The sequence below is a fragment of the Ursus arctos genome, unplaced genomic scaffold (assembly GCF_023065955.2).
Source record: "Ursus arctos isolate Adak ecotype North America unplaced genomic scaffold, UrsArc2.0 scaffold_10, whole genome shotgun sequence".
In the NCBI taxonomy this organism is placed as follows: Eukaryota; Metazoa; Chordata; class Mammalia; order Carnivora; family Ursidae; genus Ursus; species Ursus arctos.
In genome coordinates this window covers 66,485,635-66,509,698 of record NW_026622764.1, presented here as the reverse complement: position 1 = coordinate 66,509,698, position 24,064 = coordinate 66,485,635, and the positions used below count along the sequence as shown (strand labels likewise).

Genomic DNA, 24,064 nt, shown 5'->3' with positions numbered 1-24,064 from the left:
TATCTGTAAAGGTATTCCATCCTTCTATTCTTCTTTAATATTTAGATGTCACACATCTCTTCTTATGCTGATTTTGTTAAAAAGTTATAGAAGCTATAGTTATTTTTAATACTCTTTTCCTTTTGCTTTTCATGCTGTGATTAAGAGTTTAATATACTTTTCTAAAAAATTATCATTTTTTTTTTTAAAGATTTTATTTATTTATTTGACAGAGATAGAGACAGCCAGCGAGAGAGGGAACACAAGCAGGGGGAGTGGGAGAGGAAGAAGCAGGCTCATAGCAGAGGAGCCTGATGTGGGACTCGATCCCAGAACACCGGGATCACGCCCTGAGCCAAAGGCAGACGCTTAACCGCTGTGCCACCCAGGCGCCCCAAAAATTATCATTTTCTAATTATATTTATCATGTTAATCACTTTTGTGTACTTAAATTTTTTCATTTCAGGTTATAGAGCTCCTTTCAACATTTCTCATAAGGCAGGTCCAGTGGTGATGAACTCCTTAAGCTTTTGTTTGTTAGGGAAAGCCTTTACATCTCCTTCATTTCTGAAGGATGACTTTGCTGAATAGTGTGTTCTTCGTTGGCAGTTTCTCTTACAATGTTTTGAATATGTCATTCCACTCTCTCTCGACTTGTAGTGTGTCTGCTGAGAAATCTGCTGCTAGTCTAATAGGGGTTCTTTCATAGGTTACTGTCTGGTTTTTTTTGGTCTGGGTGCCTTTAAAAGTTTTTTTCATTGACTTTTGATAGTTTTAATATGTTTCTTGGAGAAGTGTTTTGTCTTGAGATAAGATCTCAGCAGTTATTTAAGTTTACTATTTGCTTCCTTCTCTCTTTTTTCTCCTTCTGGTATATCCAGTAATCTTATGTTGGCAATCTAAATGGTGTTTGATAGTTCTCATGGGGTTTCTTCACTTTTTAAGACTCTTCCACCTGAATTATTTCTGTATTCTTATTCTTGAGCTGCTTATTCTCTTTTCCACCTGATGTGCTTTATTTTCAGCAATTTCTAATGCATTCCTTATCTCATTTATTAAGTTCTTTTTTAGAATTTCTCTTCAGTTAAGGTATTCCTTGTGTTCATAAACTTTATTCCTGAGATCATTGTCTTGCCTTTCTGAGTTTTCTTTTAGCTCATTGAATTTCTTCATGACAGCTATTGAGTTCTTTATCAGTTTGAGGGCAATATTTTGTGTCTTTGGATTTTGTTGCTGGAATATTGTCATTTCTTTTTGTGATATTGTATTACCACAATTTTTTATAGTGTTTGATGAAAAGTGCCTTTGCTGCTTGCATTTAAGTAGTAATCATCTTTCCTATTTATGTAAAGCTTTGTTTCTTTTCATTCTAAAAGCTCAACAGGTTGGTAATTAGGAGCCTTTTTGTTTTCCAGAAAGTAGTTCTGTAGCCAAATTTTTGGTTTCTCCTGCTAGGGCTGACCTGCCGTTATGTTTGGGAGTATTGGCATTAACCGCCCCCCCCCCAACCAAAAAAACTGCCTGAGAAAAAAGGGTGGTGGCAGATTTAGGGGAGGTGTGTGCTTAGCACTTGGGGCTTTGCTTTGCCCACAGCCCAGTAGGGGGTTCCTCTGGTGGTTGGGGGGGCTCTTCGGGGTTCATGGTGGGTTCTCTTGCCGTAGTCTTGTGGCAGAGAGTAGGAAACACTTTTCTTCAGTTCTCCTTGCCTTCTTCCCTTTACCCTTTCCTCCCCTAAGTCACTGTGGTCTTTTGTCAGAGAAAGCAGTAGGTTTTTCAGCTGCAGCATGCATGGCTGAGCAGACTCCTTGTGATTGCCTTCACCCTCCACCTCCTCTGCTAGAAAGGCCATGCTGCCTCCCTACTGGATCTACCATTTTCTCTGCTGCTGCTCCCCTCTGCAGCCTCCTATCCACCCACACTTGGGTGCACAGGTAGGTGGTTTGTTCAGGTGTCCTGTTGGGCTGTGCAGAGGCACTTATTATTGGGTTATGGATGTGTGATTAGTTATAAGTTGAAGGAGGAGAAAAAAGGAACTACTCACGATGTGATGATGTTGAGGTCGTCTACATTTCTTTTTTCTTTGAGGTGTGGTAGTTACAGTCTGTTTCTTTCCTTTAAAAAATAATTGATACCCTTTAAATTCTCCACTACATAGTTAAAGTTAATTTTAAGATTTAAAAACTTGGCCTTTTTCAAAATTGACACAAAGTCCTTTTTACTCTGATCAGCACCCTCCTCCCATCTTCCATGGTGATGTTGCCCAGTATTTTAGTTCTCTTTTTTATCCCTCATGTGAGACTTGGTATTATGTACAGCGCTTGTTTGTATTTTGCTTCCATGTTTATAATTACTTTTTCAAAAATTTTCTGTTAGGATTTTGAAGTTTGCTATCATCTGATATCTCTTAATTCTCCTTTAAATTTGTTATCTGTTTGTCTCTTCGTCCTGCATTTTATGTAGCTTCTTCAAATTACTAATTTTTATGACTCTATTTCTACCCATTTTCAATCCACTTAACCCATTCATTGAGATTTTGAAATCAGCCATTGGTATCTTTGTCTTTTCCAGTTTATTCCAGTGATTTTCAGAAGCTTGTTTTTGCTAATGAATCTTGTGTTTTAATTTTAAAAAATTCCTTTTATGTTTCATTTGTATTTTATGGTTTTGCAATTAAATTTTAATATTTGAGTTCAGTGGTGCATAACATGTTGGGACTTGGTGTTTTCTTAGGTGTGTGTGATCCTTGACCAGGACTTATATTTTGTTGAGCTTAATACGTGGAAAATTTGGGAGTTTACATTGAGAAGTTTTTTTTAACTCCACAGAGGAATTGCTTTTCCCTCTGCTAAGAAATAGGACTTGTTGTACCTTGGGAACTTTCTAGGGTTTATATGTTTAAAGGATGACTGTCAGGGTCAGCTTGCCTCCTTGTAGCTGGCACAGAGATGATATAGACATTTGTGTGGAAGTGAAGGTGAAGTGTAAAAATCTCCTTATAGATTTTCCTTTTTATGAGTTCAACAACATGATAACAGTTTTCTGCTGGATCTTTCGGGCCCTTAGTATACGTAGTCTGTATGCTATGAAATATGGATGTCTCATTTTTTTTTTTTTAAGTTGTATTTGTTGGGCTCTTCACTCGTTTTGTTGTTACTTATTTAAAAAATGTTTTTAAAGATTTTATTTATTTTTGCAAGAGAGAGAATGAAAGCACATGAACAAGTGGAGGGGAGGGCCAGAGGGAGAAGCAGACTCCCTGCTGAGCAGAGAGCCCAGTGTGGGAATCAGTCCCAGGACCCTGGGGTCATGACCTGAGCTGAAGGCAGATGCTTAACTGACTGAGACACCCAAGTGCCACTTCTGTTTGATATTTAGTTACCTCTCTCCTCACCCTTTCTGGAAGGATGGGACTGTTGTGCTTTCAAGTCTCCAGAATTTTCTTGTTTTACCATTGCTACTTTTAAAGTAGTCTTCTTTTATTATGTATGTTTCTCCACATTTCATTCAGACTATTAATTTAAAAATTCTTTAAAATTTCTTTTGTACGTTTCTGTATTTTTTTATTTCACTTGGCCTGTTTGCTCTGATTTTCGGTTTGTGCACTTCTTTTGGACCGTCTGGGTCTTGTCTGCTTGTTGATTTATCCTTACGCAGTTGTAAGTGGGATTCTAAATTTGTCATTATTGATAGTGGCTGCTTTAGCAGTTGTACCAATTAGGATCATTTTCTCTGGATGAGTCCTCCTAAGGAATGGTTGGCTCTAATCCTCTCTCTGTGTGGGTTATCCCTGGTATGGTAAATGAACTGAGACAGGCTTTTAAAAAGTAGGATTATTTTTAGGGTATGTGGGCTGGGAGCATACTGGCAAGTCTTGTGTCTCCCTGGAACAAGACAAATGGCTGAGAGAGCATTTGGGTCATAAAATCCCAAATGATTTATCTTGCAGTCTATGCCAAGTCAAGAAAACTCATATGAAAGCTCTTCGCCCATCTTAGTTCCGTTTTGATTTTTCTTGGAGTTTCAAAATCCTATTTGCTGTGTTATTTGAGCTGAGATTATTAGCAGGAATTAGGAAATAAGTTGCTCTAGAGGTAAGAGTATGTTATTGGAAGATTCTGTTTGCTTGTTTGTTAATTATGGTGGGCCAAAGCTAGGGAACTTCCATTTTATTGTCTTCAGTCCATTCCACCCCATTTCTTCTGTGTTGGGGTGGCTTCTGGAGTTTTGGTTTTCCTTCTGTTGACTATCAGCATTGTCAGTGACCTTCTGATTTCTAACACTGCTTTTTTTTCTTTGGCCATTTTAATGGATTTGGGGAAAAGGAGGGGTAAATGTTATAATGTGGTTGACCAGTGTAAAATTAGTTGTGTTAAAAAAGATTCAAAGGTTTATTCTCTTGTTTTCACGTAGAAAAGTTTTTTCTTAACTAGAGAAAAAATTTTGATGATTTTATTTTTTACATCGAGCTCTAACTTATGCATATTCACTCTTTTCTTACTGTTGCCCTCCTTTTCGCCCACCAAAGAAAAAGTTTGGTTTTTGGTATGCATAATGAGGTGGAAATCTTTAGGTTTTTCTTTTCTCTCTTTTTTTGTTTGTTCCTTTCTTACCAAATTAGAACTTTTTGTTCTCTCCTTGCTCCTCCTGTTCACACTCACTGAAAAAATTTCTTTTGATAGCTTGAGAAGTCATTGAGGTAATTTCTTAGGCCAGAGTTTTTTTCTAAATCGAATTTCAATTGGAATAGAAAATCTCATGAATTACACACAAAAAGAATGTTATTTAATGAGACTTTTTTTTTTTTTGTTAGTGTATTTTTGTATTGGGTTGTATCGCAATTAAAAAAAAAATTTGAAAGTCATCGTCTTCACTTTAGACTGTCCATTGTAACCTGTGCCTCCCCAAAGAATCCTTTTTTTCAAAGGAGATCTTCTGTGGTGCTGAGCTGTTTTAATTGAGAGGTTGGGACACTTTTGCCCCTTTCCCTTCAGCAGCCCTAGCTATTTGTTGAAATCTCTGGGTTCCAGTGAATACTGTTACCCATGTGGAGGCGGTAGGCCAGAGTGTGGTCCCAGGCTCCTCCTCAGCTACAGAAACGTCTGCTTTTTGATATTTTTTAACTTAGAATTTGGTGGGGGATTTTGAAAATAGAGCTCAACTGCTAAAAAGTGTCCGAAAAAGACTCTTAGATAATCAAGGCTTTGAGACTGCAATAGTCGTCTTTAAATAAACAAAATACAATATTTGGGTATTTTTTTGTTTAATTATTGTATTCGACCTTTAGTTTTGTTTCCTGCTTTTTTAGAATGAAATGTGATGGTGAACACCCTATCATTCTCATTTTTTATATTTTCAGTCTTTTCAGTTTTTTATTTTCTTTGCCCCGTTACCAATGAAGATAGGGTAGAGATGATGTACCCTAGTGCAACTTAAAAATATCTGTGAGAATCCCTTGTAAATATATAGTAAGAGGTTCCCAAAAGTGCTTGGCTTATGGTGCCCTTAGTGTTTCATTCCATTTTTTCATAAAACCAAAAAATAATACTTAATAGTCCTATTTCAGTTAGGTATGAGCAACTTAAGTATTTATGGCCTAGGAATTACACATATGCTTAAAGAAAAAATATTTTTTATTCTTAAATAACAATAGTTACTTACTAATGGGATATATTTGCCTGTTGGTGACAGATAAGTCCTAAAGTCTTAGAATCAAATTGGATACTGCCACCTCATTTCCTATTTCTCATTGATTTCCATGCAGTACTTTTTATCACATCACCTGCCTCCAAACCCAGTTTTTTAAAGATGTGGTACCTTCAGAAGGAATGTAGAATGATCTCATGGTTAAATGGAATTACTTGAGCTAGGAGTTCACTTGGTGTCTAATAGATCTTGAGAATTGTCATGTTTTCCTTGATAATTAAAAAAAAGATTCCATAATGCCTGTGAGTTTGCTGTGGTGTTCTGGGTGTTTTCTGATGTCTTGGAGCACCATTTGGTAATTGCAGATGTAGAAGGTTTACAGTTTTTACAGCAATTAAGCAGATTGTTACTATTTGCATTTTATAAAAGAGAAAATGAAGCCATTTCTTTTTTTTTTTTAAATATTTTATTTATTTATTAGACAGAGATGGAGACAGCCAGTGAGAGAGGGGACACAAGCAGGGGGAGTGGGAGAGGAAGAAGCAGGCTCATAGCGGAGGAGCCTGATGTGGGGCTCGATCCCAGAACGCCGGGATCACGCCCTGAGCTGAAGGCAGACGCTTAACCGCTGTGCCACCCAGGCGCCCCAATGAAGCCATTTCTGTAGGATAAGCTATAGGTATTTGTATGAAGTGGATTTACTGAGCTGCCTAGTTGCATCTCAAACGATAGTCTGTATTCTAAGGTTTACTTCTCATAACTATTTTTTTTAAAAGTACTTCATTGTCTTTGAGTTTTTATATCCTTTTTGGAGAAGAAAACTTAGGTTTGCTGGGGGTTGAAAAGATATTTTTTCAAAGTGAAAAATAGCAAAACTATTTTCTGTATTGATGTTCTTTCTGTTACTTTGTTTTCCTGGGAAAATATATAAAAGATCAAAAATTAATTTTCAAGTGAGTAATTGAGTAATTGCATTAGCGGATTTGTGAATAACAGCTCAACCAACGTTGGAGAGCTGAAAAGTAAGAACTGCAGATAACTGTAAGTATATGATATAATAAGATAATAAAATTGTATTGTTTCAGACCTGATAGAGATCTAAGATGGGATGAGGATAGAGATGAGGGTTTGGTCATCAAATGAAACTCACTGGGTCATGTATTGAATTCTTTATCTTTTAGGATCTTCCAGTGGAAGGTGATGAAAGGAAGGAAGAAAGAGGATTGGTTAGAGAGATACTGTGATTTTATTCTTGTAAAGGCAGAGGTGTCTTTGACAGTACAGAATATTTGCACTGTTGTCTCCTGCCATGGTATACAACCTTGAATATGTTTTGCCTAGTCTTCATTTAAAAAATCAGGTTTTTTGTTTTTTTTTTTTTTTTAAAGATTTTTATTCATTTATTTGACAGAGACAGCAAGAGAGGGAACACAAGCAGGCGGGGACTGGGGGCAGAGCTGGAAAGGGAGAAGCAGGTTCCTCACTGAGCAGGGAGCCTGCTCTGGGGCTTGATTCCAGGATGAAGGGATCATGACCTGAGCAGAAGGCAGATGCTTAATGACTGAGCCACCCAGGCATCCTTAAAAATTCATTTTTAAGAAAAAAATGAAAGCAAAGGTCAAAGAATAACAGTCCATAATAATTGTAGATTATTGACTTGTTTCTGTTCTTTAAGGATTGCTTTTAAAAATACTTTATTACAAGTACTTTGAAATAACATATTTGTAGGAGGTATGTTTTCCACCCCAGGTTCAAATTGTGTTTATATCCCATTTTTACATACTAAACAGTGGAAATAATTTTGAATTCTGTATTTCCCATTAATTTCTGTACGTATTTTTCCATCTCTCTTGAAGGGCTTTTATTTTTGGTATATGTTGTAGTGGTAGTTGTTTTATGACAATTATAACCCAATGACAATTTATGTCATTATAACCCATATTTGTGTGTGTGTGTGTGTGTGTGTGTGTGTGTGAGAATAATGCTTTCCTCCTCAGCATTAGTGTAGATGAGCTGATGGAACTTGTCCATTGTAATGGCTGCACAATATTTCACGGGAAGATTTACCACACTTCATTTAGCTGTTCCCTTGTAGATGTGAGGTTTTTTCCATGTTTTTTTCCCCCCACTATAAATGGTGCTAAGATGAATATTCTTTTACAATTTATATTGACATTTTTGTTCCTGTGAGATAGGGCGGGAAGAGGGGGATTACTGAGTCGAAGGGAATGTGTCATTAAAATTTAATAGTATTATGAATATATTTCTTTTTAGAAAGGCTATAATTATTCACATTTCCAAAAACACTGACAGATCTCTGGTTTTCACGTTGTTCCTTGGGGATTTCCTTGACAAGAAGAGTTGGGGTCATTGGGGTACTGAGCCACCCAGTTCAGCAAGAGCAGCTCTTTAATCTGTTGACTATATTGGACGTTGTTATAAGATTTTGGCTAGAAGAATGAGTTTCATGATTAAAATGTAAGTTTGAAGAATTGCTCTGTGTAATAAGTTCTTTTACTAGATTATAGACATTGAGATCACTAACTTTTTGGATGCTTGTATTGACTCCCTATTCCTGTAGAATTGTCTTTATTGAATCATATTTTAAAAACTTTGAGTTGTACTTTGGCTGACACTGAGGGATTAAAAAAAGTAAATAAAACTCACTTCTGTGCTTATTGTAGGTATGTTGCAGGGTTATCCTTTATATCGCTTACTGACCTCCTGAGGTTCAGTGAGGACTCAGGTGTCAGAAAAATCTTCACTTCCCCTAAGCGAGTTTTAGGTTTTTCAATCTTAGACGATATTAATCTTAGAGTTGATATTTCTGTTTGATTTATTCATCTTACACTCTTTGAGAACAGTTTATTGATTTTTTGGTTATGTACAAAATTATTTGTTGGTTATGTACAATAATTATAGCGTTTCATATTTTGCTTTTGAAATAAATAAAACCAAGAAGTTAGGTATGTTCCTGTGCTGTTTCGTGTCATCTAACCATGTAAATAGCTAGGGTATACTTCCAATTCTGTCATTCAAGAGCTTTCTGATCCTGGATAAATCAGTCAACTTATCGTGACCTTGGTTTTTTCATTTTTTAAATTTTTATATTTTTTCCTGATTTAGTCTTGGAAGAGTGGATGTTTCTAGAAATTTACACAATTATACAATCTTCCTAGTTAGTAACCCAATTAAAATATTAAAGCATTCCTTCATTTTATTTTTTTGTCATTAGTTTTCTAGATATTATAAGCTTGCACTTTCTCTCTAGAAAACACATTTTCACGCACATGCACATTTTATGTACTCCTTCAGATGACTATATGGTTTACAGACCTCTTAAACCCCATTTTAATGGATTTCCTATATGGAACTTCAATTTAAGGACTGATCTGAAGTCGTGTTCTCAAATCTAGAGTGCATTTTGCCCTGCAGGGGAGTTTTGCAATATCTGGAGACATTTTTGATTTTGTCTAAAAGTAGGAGTGATAGTGGTGTGTGTGTGTGTGTGTGTGTGTGTGTGTGTTACTGGTATCTGGTTGGCCAAGGCCAGGGATGCTGCTAACTCTCTTGGAATGCACAGGAACACTCATATGCTCACCCACAATAAACAGTTTTGAGCAAAAACATCAACCAGTGGTGCTTAGATTGAGAAGCCCTGATCTAGAGGAAGAGATGAATTGGATTTCTCTCAAGAATCCTTCATAATCCTTGAAATCTAACTGGGCTTCGTTGCTGACATTTGAGTAGCATATTGTTTAAGCTTGTAATCTTTGGTCCTCACTCTGTCTTGAATATCCTTTTTTTTTTTTTCCCCCAAAAAGATTTTATTTATTTATTCATGAGAGACCAGGAGAGGGAGGCAGAGGGAGAAGCAGACTCCCCGTGAAGCAGGGAGCCTGATGTGGAACTCAGTCCCAGGACCTCTTGAGCCGAGGGCAGACACTTAACCAACTCAGCCACCTGGGCGCCTCTGTCTTGAATATTCTGCTGTTGGTATTTGTACAGTTTATTTTCTTTCTTTGTTTCAGGTTACTCAAATGTCACTTTATTGAAATGTCTTTGCAATCAAAACAGCTCCCTTCTACCACTTAACCCTTCATTTTCTTAACATTTCACATTGCCTTACGCACACACATACTTACTGTTGTCTGTTTCCTGCCAACTTTAAGTTCCATAAGAGCAAGAATCTTTACTGCTCTATCCCCCGTGGCTCAAACAGTGCTGGGGTGTAGTAGATGCTCACATATTTATTGTTAAAAGAGTGAATGGCATGAGTCTGTATTGTGGCAAGCTTGTGTTTGTTTATTTTGGTAAAGCCCTGTGTTTTAGAGATCACATGTGCAGATGGTAAGGTTAACAACCTTTTGTGGAAATTAAGGGCTCTAAGTCCTCACCTGGATGTAGCATAAGCTGAGCATATTGAGGGCTAAGCAAGGATTAAAAAGAAATGGTTCTTTGCTCTAGAATATGAATCAAGTACTTGAAATTTTATTCTTTACTGTTCTTCAAACTTGTTTGACCATGGGAAATATCCGAGACACTCCTTAAAAATGTGGAATCTAAAGTCCCTCCCCAAACCTACTGAATCAAAATTTCTAGAGGAGAAACCAGGACATCTTTATTAAAAATAAATAGGAAAAGGATAGTTTTCAACAAATGATACTGAAAGGGACTGGATTTCTACATGCAAAAGAGTGAAGGTTGGACCTAAATCTCAAACAATGTATAAAAATTAGCTCAAAGGGGATCAAGAACCTAAAGAGTTAAAGCCATAAACTCTTAGAAGAAAACATAGTGGTAAAATTTCATGACCTTCGATTTGGCAATAAATTCTTAGCTATGATACCATCAGCAAGAGCAATAAAAGAAAATGGATAAATTTGGCTTCATAAAAATTAAAAACTTGTGCATTAAAAGACATTGTTAAGAAAGGGAAAAGACAATCTACAGAATGGGAGAAAATACTTGTAAATCATGTATCAGATAATTATGAAATATCCAGCATATATAAAGGATGCCTGCAACTCAAGAGCAAAAGGACAAATAACCTAATTTAAAAATTGGCAAAGGACTTGAATAGACATTTCTCCACAAAGAATCCATAAAATTCTAAGTGTATACCAAAAAGAATGGGAGGTGGGGTCTTGAAGAGATATTTGCACCCTTATGTTTATAGCAGTATTTATAATAGCTACAAGTGGAAACAACCTAAGTGGAAACAATCTAGCAACAGATAAATGAATAAACAAAGTATGGTATATACGTAAGATGGAATGTTATCCATTATAAAAAAGAATGAAGTTTTGATACTTGATACAACATGGATGGATCTTGGAGGTATTCTGAGTGAAATAAGTGAGACACTAAAGGACAAATACTGTATGATTACATTTATATGAGATACTTAGAATAGGCAACTTGACAGAAACAGAAAGTAGATTAGAGATTACCAAGGGCCGGGGAGAGGAGAGAATAGGGGGTTATTTCTTAATGGTTATAGATTTCTGTTTGGGGTGATAAAAAGTTTCAGAAATAGGTAGTGGTGATGGTTGTACAACTTTGTGAATATGTACAGTGCCATTGAATTGTACATTAAAAATGGCAAAATAGCAAATTTCATTTCATATATATCTTACCATAATAAAAAATTAATAATTTATACCAAAAGTTGTTGAATCGTATACTTTAAGTAAAGAATGAATTGTCTGGTATGTGAATTATATCTCAGTAAATCTGTTTAAGAAAACAAAAACAGGAATTCATGTTTGGGCACAATACCAAAGAACAAAATTGGGTTGATTTTGGCCAGGAAGAATATAAGGTAGATGTTGGCAATTATCTGTTGTAAATATGGAAAAATCTTTAATTCTCTCATGGAATGAGCACCAGTTTCCTAGTCAGGGTGATGAAGCTGCAAAATATACCTAATAGGTAAAGAAATTATTGGAGATAATGCAATTGAGAATAACTGAAAAACTAATATTAATGAGACTAGATTAAAGCACTTGTGCATACCTTCAAAACTTATATATTAAGGAATATCTTTGAATATTTATGTACTATGTTGGTTTTGGTATGTTTTCCCATTAGAGGGAAATTTACTGGGAACTTCATCAAATTAAACTTTTTGGTGGACTTGATAGTCCAGATTTATCTTCCAATCATTCTCCTCCCAATTTAGTAATTATATTTCCATCTACAAGGCACATAACTTAAATTTTTAAAGAATTTGATTGTGGTAATAACCGTTAATATAATAGAAAACAGAACAAAAGTATGCTTTAGTGGGAGAAAAAATGGATGAATGGAAAATATCCTGACCCTTTCTCAGACCATGTCAGGTATGGTCATTTATCTCATCGGGGATCCCTGTTACTTCCTCTAGCCTTAGCTTCCTTCACCCAGGGAATTGAGAAGAAAATTGTTTAAAGAAAGCTATGTTCAATTATAAGGTGCATGGTGTAAGTAACTTAAATAGTGCCAACTCAGAGAGACCTGTACTTTTATTTTTTTGAGACCTACACTTTAAATTAAAAATCTAGCACATCTTGCATAATACTACATTGTATCTCTTTAAGACTGCAATAAAATGTACATAAACATACAATCTGTATTGATACCTAAGGACCGTACCATACTGTATTTAAAATGAAGTGCAGTTATTAATTCTATCTAATTAAAAGTAATATAGTATTTATAGGGGCGCCTGGGTGGCACAGCGGTTAAGCGTCTGCCTTCGGCTCAGGGCGTGATCCCGGTGTTACGGGATCGAGCCCCACATCAGGCTCTTCCACTATGAGCCTGCTTCTTCCTCTCCCACTCCCCTTGCTTGTGTTCCCTCTCTCGCTGGCTGTCTCTATCTCTGTCGAATAAATAAATAAAATCTTAAAAAAAAAAAAAAGTAATATAGTATTTATAATGAGCAACATTTAATTAACAACTTCACCTTAAAGGTTTTGTAGTTACAGTGTTGTAAACTTAAAAATTTTAAAGTTCTCTTCACAAGAAAAGAAAATTTGTAAGTTGTTTAACTAGATAATTTTGGTGATCATTTCACAATATATACATATACTAAAACATTATATTGTACCTCTAAAACTAATGCAGTGTTACATGTCTATTATATCTCAGTAGAAGTTTAAAAAACCTTAAATCGTGGGACCATATGTTATGTTTGGAATTATATTGGATCTAGACATTTGACAAAAAATATTGTTTAGATTTATTGTGTTATGAAGAAAAATATGTTCTGTAACATATTTTAAAGTGATCATATAAAGTGATCTATAGATGCAAAACAAACAAACAAACAAAAAGGCTGAAAATCCTGATGCAAAATTGCCTTTTTTACAAGCAGGAGATTTAATAGTGTCAAGAATCCCCAAATCTGTGTTCACCTGTTTAGAACAGCTTCAGGTGCAAATGAAATATCTGTGAGGCTGCTCCCCCCTGACCCCATTTAACAAAAAATTGAAGGCTTGTTATTAATTTTGCTGAATTTTTTTCTGTTAGTAGTACAGTACTACCTTCAAGGGCCTATATCTTAAAGGAGAAAACCTGAATTCTAATATTTAAGGCTGAAAAGCTTGATTATGATGCTGGGAACAAATGGCAGTGGAGACTGCTTATATGTTATTTGGATTGCTGTTGTTTTGCTGATGTGTTTTATCCTTTATTTTGAAAGTGTGATTTTGCAGAATGAGATTTTTCTAGAAAGGCATATATAACAGATACCTGACTTGTTCGTTTGTGTGCTTGTTTTTTCAGACCTAGTATATTTCTGTGCTTTTTTTTCATTGCTCAGTGTTTCCTCTGCCTCCCAGTTACCTTGAATCCTAGAATCCATACCTAGCCATTTTATTGTCTTCCACAGCTTAAATTCCAACTCTGTGATATGCTGCTGACAAGCTTCTCTACCATCTGACAGAATGAATTGTTCTCTTTTGTGTTTTCTTTAAACACTTATGTGTATAAGTCAATGATTTTTAGTAAGTTTAGAGTGTATAACCATTGTTCTTCAAAGATTACTGGTGTCCATTTGTGGTGACGACTTTCTCAGTCCCAGTCCCAGATAACAACTCATCTATTTGCTTTTTATGGATGTTTCATGTAAATGTCATCTGTACAATATATAGTTTTTTGTGTCTGGCTTTTTTTATTTGGAGAATGTTTTTGAGGTTCATCACTGTTGTCTTGTATACCATTGCTTTGTTCCTTTTTGTTTCTAGTTAGTTTTCTGTTGTATGGATATATCACATTTTGTTTATCCATTCATCAATTAGTAGATATTTGGGTTAACTTTTTGGCTATTAAGATGTATTGTTACTTAACTTTGCATATAAAAATCCTCATGGAACCTTTTTTAAGTGCAGGTGTTTGGGCCTGAGTATTAGGAGATTCAGTTGGCTCCAAAAACTGGGATAACTTCTGGGCTTCTGCACTTCACTAGAGTTCCAAGAGCAGAAAGTCTGTAACCTCAAAGGCAGAAACACTAAGCTTGGCAAATGTCCCATTGGATCAAGTCATAAAATCATTTCAGATTCAAGGACTGGAAAAACACTCTTCTTGATTGGAGGGGCAACAAAGTCACATTGCAAGGGTGTAGATGCAGAGAAGGGAAAATCTGTTGCTGTTTTAGAAGTCCGCTACAACGACTATGGCAAAAGCATTATTGCTGGAGATGGCGGATGTTGGAAACAAGATTGTTAGTATGAAGAGTAGATGGGAACTGAAGATGTGAGGGTAGAAAATAATACTTTTTGAGAAGCTTGGCTGCGAAGGTAATTTGAGAGAGAAGACAGTAGTAGCTGGAGGGGTATTTGTAGTTAAGCAGGAGTGCTATAGTATTCCTTCCACTCAAGAACAGAATATATTGGGTCTTGAGAGAAGGATCTAGTAGACACTGAGGATGCTTATGCAGAGGAAAGAGGAGACAACTAGTGAAGTCAGAGTCTTTGATAAACCCGTAGAGGATGGGATTTTTGTGTTCCAGTGACGGGATTAATTTTTGATATAAGGCTAACATACTTTCTAATAACAGGAAGGAATGAGAGAATGGGTATAAATGCAGTAGGTAGGCCCGTAGATTAGTGATGGGAGACTGAGGGAAGTTCCTGTTTGTTAGAGCTTCTATTTTCTCAGTGAAATGGAGGCAAGTTTATTAAGAATGGGGGGTTGTGCAAGAATGTGTGCATGAGGTTTGATGTGTGTAGAAGAATACATGATTTTATTCCCCCACTGGATAGGATATCGAGCTGATGACTGTCTAGAGAAATACCAAACATTCAGTAAATGAGAGATACTATCATTAACATAAAAAATACTATTTTAAAGAGATTTAACAATACTTTCTGTACTGTTAATTAGAAACTGGTGCTAGTTGAGATGTTTTAGGACCTGGGGCTCTTTTTCTGTTTGAACCAGTTAAGTTTAACTTTACTTCCTTCTGTAAGATTGATGGTCCTTAAAAAGAACGTAGGCAAGAAATACATTTAACCTTTTATAAATAAACATTGCCAAAAATATGAACAGAATGAGTTTGCTTTCTGAAAGGACTTCCTAAACCATTTAAAATTACTTTGTTTTACTAGAACTCATAGGGATAACTATTAAATGCACTTAATTTGAATTTAAAAAAGATTAATTCAAGTTGCATGGTGGCTTAGTGGTAACATTGTATATGGAAAAAAGCAGCTTTTGGTTTGAATAGTTGGAAAATATGTAAACGTGGCCTTAAGGTTATATACTTAGGGAAAATTAACATAATTTATTTGTATTTCAGTCTCTTGGAAAACACTCACAATAGCTTTTTAATTGTCCCTGGCCTAAGAATAAGCCTAACTTCATGTTCTCTGTAATGACTATGTATTGGAAGGGTTGTCTTTATGGAGGGCACCATCTGCTGGTTGTAAGAGGTACTGGTTGTGGGAAGTCTGCCTTTTGCAGTTACTGGACTCTTCACGTATCTTGTTTTCCTTCTAATTCCACCTTTACCTGAGTAAAGTCCCAGGAGGAAAAATAGTTTTTAATGAACATGGCCAAGTAGGAATTCTAGTAGTGGTTTGATTTGATTTGTGACCCTGAACTTGTCACATACTGGCCTTTTAAGCAAATTCATCATGAAAATGGCAGGTGCCTGTCTTTATCTCTTTTCAGATCAATTAGAAAATGATTATTTCTATTACTCTTACCTTTGCTCTTCTTTCCCATTCACTGAAAGGATCTTTAAATATTTTTACTTCAGTCTTATTTCATCTTAACATTTATTTACATCTGATAATATCAGAGTAAAGAATGATGATATCATTGATTTTGTTCCTAGAACTGTCAGTATGATTTTTAATTTTATGATATGTTTCCTTTAATTAATGATCATTTTATTTGAACTTATTCAAAGATTGTACAAGCTGTTTAGTATTAGAATACTTTGTGTTTTACTTATTGTTAATACTGAACATAAAAATGTAAATATAACAGCACATTGCATACAATGAAATTACTGTTTTCTGAAAGTATTAGTTTCACATGACCTTCTAAAGCAGGGAAATTCTGGATTATCATGGTTTTGCTATAAATTGGTGAAATTAAAACTGTATATTTTAAATGGAGAAGGAAATTATTCCTTTGTTCTATAGTGTATCTAGTATATAAAATGTATTCTGAGACCAGTCAGTTTTATATAAATTATTTTTAAGTACAGTTATTATTTTCTCATTTTCAGTGTATCCACCCTACCTTGAATGTGAGTAATTGTAATTCCACAGAGATGAAATAAATTACGTCAGATGATTTCTTTGACAGTCTGTTAAACCTAAGAAGAACAGTTATATATCACTGTCTTATTTTTTATTTCTGTTAACAATTGAAGATCCTATTTATTTTCTATACCCTTCCCTTCTTCCTCAGTATTGCTCCCTTTCCCTCTTTCTTCTTTATACCTTTTTTCTCTTTTGTTGCAGTTTGGTGTTTATTTCTATTATTCTCTGGAAACTTCTTTCTTAAAGACCACCTTGCCAGGTCCAAGGGAGTATTTGCTGAGGTCATTTTGTGTTTCAGGTGTGCGTATTTCTGAAATAATGAGCACTGTATGCCACCCCTTCATTTTCAGTTTTTTTCCCCTAGGCTTAAAAATATTTATTTTTTGCTTTTTTACCTTTTCTGACTCTGTTCTCTTTCTCTTCCTATCCCCTCCCCATATCATTATAGATATTTCTTCAAGGTTCAGTGTTGGTGTTTTAGCTAATCCTACATATTTTCTTTTTTTTTTTAATCCTACATATTTTCTTAATTGATCTTGTAAATTCATAAAACATGAGCTATACATGGTCCTAAAATATTTTCTGGCCTTGATTTTTCTCTAAAACTTCAGATCTACATTTTTAGTTGCCTTCTAGACCAATTTTTTCCTCCAAGACTTGATCTCTCTCTGGTTTTTCCCTATCTCCATTATGATGAGGGCAGAGATTTTTTTATATTTTGCTTGTTACTGCATTCCTAGTGTCTAGCGTAGTATATTGCACCAAGTAAGGTCTCAGTAAATATTTAAATAATTGACTTTCAGGAAGAAAGGCTTTGAATCTTGTAACCATCTTCTACTTCTCTATTCTTTTTTTTTTTCCTGCTTCTTTCTTAAAATCATGCATAAGTCTTTGAATCCATTTTCTTGTTTTCCCATGATTGCCTGCAGTCACCTCCTCCTCTTTACCTGGAATTTTGTAGCAGTTTCCTAACTGGTTTTACTGTATTTGATTTTGCCTCTCTGTGGTTTGTATTGCCTGTTGTAGCCACCATTTCTTTCTTTTTTTTTTTTTTTCAAAGATTTTATTTATTTATGTGACAGAGAGACAGCCAGCGAGAGAGGGAACACAAGCAGGGGGAGTGGAAGAGGAAGAAGCAGGCTCCCAGCGGAGGAGCCTGATGTGAGACTCGATCCCAGAACGCCAGGATCACGCCCTGAGCCGAAGGCAGACGCTTTAATGACTGTGCTACCCAGGCACCCCAGTAGCCACCATTTCTTAGAATAGTTCTGGTCATTCATTCTGCAAGGATTTCCAGAGTACCTGCTTTGTGCTAGGCTCTATAATAGATGCTAGTGTAAAAATGATATACTACCCTTGGCTTACAGAGCTTACAACCTAGTAAGAGAACCATAGAGTAAGTTCACTACATATGATGTGATAAATGCTAATTATGATGTGTTCAGAGTTTTTTAGCTGTAGGGGGAGGAGCCTTGCTCTGCTTGGAGAAGTCAGGGGAAGTTTAATCATAGACTTATAGATTTGAGACTTTAAGGTACATAGAGTTTGCTTGGTAGACCAGGGCCAGTAAATATGTCTTATTCTGAAGAAAAGCTTATATATATTAACAGAGATATTTCTATTGTACTGGTACTGTTGTTTGTAAAACTGAAGTGCATACTGAGTAGACCTGCCCCTTTGTTGGCTCTTATCTTTTCCTCCTTAGCTCCCTTTACTTCCTTCCACCTTTTCCTTCAGTCATACTTCTAGATCCTAAATAACGAATACTGAACTCTTCTCTAGATTAGTGACACATTACGAACTGTTTTCTAGGTCCTTTTTTTGTTCTATGTTATTACCAACTTCACTCCCATTCACTTACAGAAGTAGGCTTTCTTTCAATCTTGTATTTTCCAAGCTTGTTATTTCTGTTAAGATAATTTTAGAATTTATTGTCATTTAATTATTGAGCGGGATGTTTTTGAATAGCTTTTTGAGATCCGTCTTACTCATTTTGCCCTATAGTCACTGCTAAAGAGTTACGCAAGTAACAAGCACTTGACCAATTTTTGACCATGACAAATTTTTTTGACTATGTGGGTGAGTTTATTTTACAAAGACACCATGTTTACATTATTTAGTTGCAGTCTGTGGTCACAGTTGTGTATCTTTTGTTAGGAATGGTCAACATCATCTTTTACTTCTGTCAAGGCAAGGCAGAGACTTTCTTGCATTCCAGGTTCTGTGGAAAACTGGGAATCCTGTCATATTTTATTTACCTACCCCTGAAATATTTGTTCTGGGCCTTTGCTAAATATCTTCTTTGGTTGAAGGAACATAACTATGACCTTAGTTGGTTCTTGCTTTTCCTAACCTGAGGTCATGTAATTGTTCTTCTCTATTATATCTTAAAAGTTTTTGTATTATGCTTCTATATTTAGGTCACGAATCTACCTGGAATTCATTTTGTGTAAGGTGTGAGGTATAGGTATGATGTCATTTTTGGGGGGGGAGGTGAGGTATTAAAGTGTCTCAGAACTCGAAAAAAATTTCAGACCTTTTTAAAACTTTATTGAACTATAATTTACATAGCATAAAATTAATAAATTTTACCTGTTTCAAGTGTGCAATTCAGTGATTTTTAGGCAAATTTACTGAGATGTGCAATTATCACCATAATTCAGTTTTAGAACATTTTCATCTGTAAGATTCCTCATGCCAATTTACAGTTAATCCTTCGGTGGATTCTTTTTAGTTTTTTCATCTTGAGGTCTCAGTCGAGTCCAGCACTGTTGGCCATTCCTTGTCTTGAATTGAAACTTGGTGTACCCCTCCCCCCACTTTCTGATATGGCTTCTCTGCATCTTCTTCCTACCTCTTTGATCATTTTCAGATTCCTTTGCAAGCTCTTTTTTGTCTGTATTGTAAAGATGTGTCTTCTCTTATCTCTTCTCACTTTACAAGATTTCCTGAATGCTCTCAACTGTGCCCCTGTTTTAACACCAAGGATTCCCAGATCTGTCCCTAGCTCAGACATATCTCTGGAAATCTAACTGCCCACCGGCTGCCGCCGCCATCATCATCATCATCATCATCATCATCATCATCATCATCATCATTATTTTCTTCCTCCTCCTTCCCCCCCCCAACTCGTCCTATTTTTTCCCAGCAGATGGGGCAAAGCATTTTATTTCCCAGAGGGTACTTGAAAATCTTCTATTTTTTTTTTTTTAATTTTAGATTTTATTTATTTCAGAGAGAGTGAGAGAGATCACAAAAGGAGAGGAAGAGGGAGAAGCAGACTCCCCTCTGAGCAGGGAGCCTGATGCCAGGCTGATCCCAGGATCCCGAAATCATGACCTGAGCCAAAAGCAGATGCTTAACCCACTGAGCCGCCCAGGTGCCCCAATCTTTTTTTTTTTTTTTTAAATGGATTTATTGGGGTGCCTGGGTGGCTCAGTGTGTTAAGCTTCTTTCTGCCTTTGGCTCAGGTCATGATCCCAGGGTCCTGAAATTGAGCCCCACATTGGGCTCCCTGCTCGGCAGGGAGCCTGCTAAACTCTCCCTTTGCCCCTCCCCCCGCTTGTGCTCTCTCTGTCAAATAAATAAACAAAATCTTTAAAAAAATGAAACGAGCGGGCGCCTGGGTGGCTCAGTTGTTAAGCATCTGCCTTTGGCTCAGGGCGTGATCCCGGCGTGCTGGGATTGAGCCCCACATCAGGCTCCTCTGCTGGGAGCCTGCTTCTTCCTCTCCTACTCCCCCTGCTTGTGTTCCCTCTCTCAATGGCTGTCTCTCTCTCTCTCAAATGAATAAATCTTAAAAAAAAAATGGAACAGATTTATTGAACCGTAACTGATAACAGAGAAAAAAACTGCATACATATTACATACAACACCTATGATACCATTACCACACAGCCGTCACTTGCAATAAACACAGTTATTACTTCCAAAAGTTTCTTTGTGTCCCTTTACCTTTTTTTTTTTTTTTTTTTGGTAAGAACACACTTAACGTGAAATCTACCCTCCTAACAAATTCTTAAGTACACAACACTGTATTAACTGTAGGTGCTATGTTGTACAGAGCATTTCTAGAATTTAATCATGTTGTATAACTGTAACTTTACACCCATCGAATAACAACTCCCCATTTTCTCCTCTCACCTCCTGGCAACCACTATTCTGTTTTATGCATCTATAAGTTTGACTATTTTAGATACCTCCTATAAATGGAATCATGCAGTATATTTGCCTTTCTGTAACTGGCTTATTTCACTCAGCATAATGTCTTCCAGGTCCATCCGTGTTGTTGCAAATGGTAGGATTTTCTTCTTTTTTAAGCCTGAATAATGTTCTATTATATGTATATAAAACTCTTTTTCTTTATCCATTCATCTTTTGATGAGCATTTGGGTTCTTTCCATATTTTGGCTATTGTGAGTAATACTGCAGTGAAAATGGGTGTGCAGATACCTCTTAAGAGTTATTGATTTCCATTTTTTGGATATATACCCAGGATCAGGATTGCTGGGTCATATGGTAGTTCTGTATTTAATTTTTTGAGGAAACTTCATACTGTTTTCCATAGTGGCTGCATCATTTTACATTTGCACTAACAGTGTACAGGAATTCTTTGTTCTTCACATGTTTGTCAGCACTTGTTAGCTTTTGTGTGTTTGTTTGTTTTGATAATGGCCATCCTAACAGGAGTAAAGTGATACCTTATTCTTGATTTGCATTTCTCAATGGTGAAAATAGGAAGTTTCCTTTTAAGATCAAGAACAAGACAAGGATCCCCACTCTTGCCACTTTTATTCAACATGGTACTGTAAGTCCTACCCAGAGCATTTAGGCAGTAAAGTAAAGGCAAGAAATAAAAGGAATCCAAATTAGAAAGGAAGAAGTAAAATTCCCTATTCACAGATGTCATGATCTTATATGTAGAAAACCCTTAAAGACCCTACAAAAAAACCTTTTAGAACTAATACATTCTGTTAAGTTGCAGGATACAAAATCAACATGCAAAAATCAGTTACGTTTTTATATACTATCAGTGAACTATCTGAAAAGGAGATTAACAAAAGAATTCCTTCACAATAGTATCAAAAAGAAAAAAGTTACTTCACAATAAACTTTACCAAGAAAGTAAAAGACTTATATACTGAAAACTGCAATATGTTGGTGAAAGAAATAAGACAAATAAATAGAAAGATACCAGTGTTCATGGATTGGAAGACTTAATATTATTAAAATATTAGGCAATATTTGGAACTTTTTGTTTTGTTCTCTCTGCTCTTTTCTTACTGATATGCACTGCTGCTGTTTTCATATATTAAATTTCATGTGTAAAACATGAAGGGTCTGTTTCTAGGCTAATATTTCCCATTGATCCTTTTATTTTTCTGCACCAGTAAGTACTACATCGTCTAAATTACTTTAGCTTTATAATGGGTTTTAATATTTGAGAACAAATCCATTTACAGTATTTTTTTTCAAGTATCTTGCTATTTTTGCCTTTTACATTTACATATAAATTTTTTAAAAATTTGCCATGTTTCTTTTAAAAGCAAAACCTGGGCTTGATTGGGGTTGTATTGACTACATAATTAACTGGGAAGATTTGCTATCTTTATGGTATTTGAAATTTTCAGTCCAGTCTATGGTTTCTCTTTATTTATTTAGGTTTTCTTTAATTTCTGTCAGTAAAGTTTTATGATTTCTCTGTAAAAGTTACATCTTTTGTTAGATCAACTTGTAAGTAGTTTATGCTCTTCTATGTAAATTATATTTTTAAACTTTTTATTTGCTATCCATATGAATACAGTTGATTGGTTTGCTTTTAAACCTTTTTATTTTGAAATAATTATAGGTTTAAAGTTGCAAAAATAGTACATAGAATTCTGTAACCCTTCACTCATCCTCTGCCAGTGGTGACATTATGTAACTGAAGTACAGTATCAAATAAGGAAATTGACATTGGCATAATATTGTTAATTAGATTACTGACTTTATTCAGTTTTCCCAGGTTTTTGAATAATATTTTTTTCTCTCTCTCTGTCTCTGTGTAGTTCTGTATAGTTTGATCCTGTGTATAGGTTCATGTCATTACCATCACAGTCAAGACACAGAATTGTAAAGGAATTCCATAATGCTACCTCTTAGTCTCATCTGTGTACACTGGCAACCACTAATCTGTTCTCCATGTCTATAATTTTGTCATTTTGAGAATGTTAAATTAATGAAACCATATAGCATTGGCTATATGACACTATGGCTCTTTCAATAAGCGTAGTGACAGTAAGTTATTGCATGTATCAGTGAGTCAGTTCTTTTTATTACTGAGTAGTATTTCATTGTATGCATTTATCAGAATTTGTTTAACCATTCATTTATTGAAGGGTTTTGGATTGCTTCCGGTTTTGGGGTATATGAATAAAACTCTTACAAATATTCTTGTACAGATTTGGATGAACACAGGCTTTCATTTCTTGGGAAAAATTCCCAGGAGTGCAATTGCTGGTTTGTATGATAAGTGCATGTTCAGTGTTATGAGAAACTGCCAGATTATTTTCAACTGTGGTTATATTATTTTACATTTCTACCAGCAGTGTCTAGATTCAGCTTCTTCACATCTTTTCCTATATTTGGTGTTATTGCTATTTTCTATTTTAGCTATTCTAATAGTATGGAATGATATCTCATTGTGGTTTTAATTTGCATTTTCCTAATGATTAATGGTGTTGAACATTTTTCATATGCTTATTTGTCATTTGAATTTCCTTTTCAAATGTCTGTTCATGTCTTTACCTATTTTGCAATTGGATTGTTTAGTGTCTGCATGGTATATTTTCTCATCCTTTTACTTTCAGCATTTCATATCCATGTATTTTTAATGTTTTTGTAAGCTCCTTATATTGAAATTTTAAAGTCTTGATTTGTTTTAAACCTGATTGTATATATCATATATGTATAGCATAAAGTACATAGTATGTGCTAAGCAATGTTGTAAGTGCTATATATATTTACTTATAGCTTCCAATTTTTGTTTGGCTAATTTGTCTGTATTTTATCATATTCTTGAAAATTATATTCCTTGGATGTAAACTTTAGCTTTGCAGTTACCTTCTTTTCCCACATTGAGGATGACATTTTGCTGTCTTCTGGCTTATATTGTGCTGATTTATTAGTTTACATACCGTTCCTTTCAAAGTAATATGATTGCTTTAAGGTTTTGTTTGTTTTCTACAATTCTTATTATTATTTTGAGTTTTATTCTGTGTGGGTTCTTGAATTTGTGGATTGATATTTCATGCTGTCCTACTCAGATGGGGCCTCTGCTTTCATTTATCTTTTGGTACTCCCATGAATCGTAAGTTAAACTTTTCTGTCTTTTCTTCTCCTTTTATTCTCCTGATTTCTCTTCCAGTTCACTAATTCTCATAGCTTTTTCTAATCTGCTAATAAACTTGTCCATCGAGTTTTTAATTTCAGGTTTTTCATTTTTCATTTTTAGAAGTTCGACTTTTTGTTCTAGTTTGCTCTTTGTAATTATTCCTTGAGTTACTTTAGACTTTTATTTCCTTAAAACAATATAGTAGTTTTGTAAACTGTTTGAGAATTCTAATATCTGAAGTCTGTGTGTCCTGTCTTCGTGCCTCGTATTTCTGCTGATTCTTGTACATAGTGCCATGTTTCCTTAGGTG

General features: G+C 35.3%; 1 protein-coding gene across 6 annotated transcripts in view; it reads left to right on the top strand.

The window, feature by feature from the left end:
• PDS5B (PDS5 cohesin associated factor B) overlaps positions 1-24,064 on the top strand; it is a 187,081-nt gene that overhangs the window by 43,030 nt on the left and 119,987 nt on the right. The gene's annotated exons all lie outside the window — the stretch shown is intronic.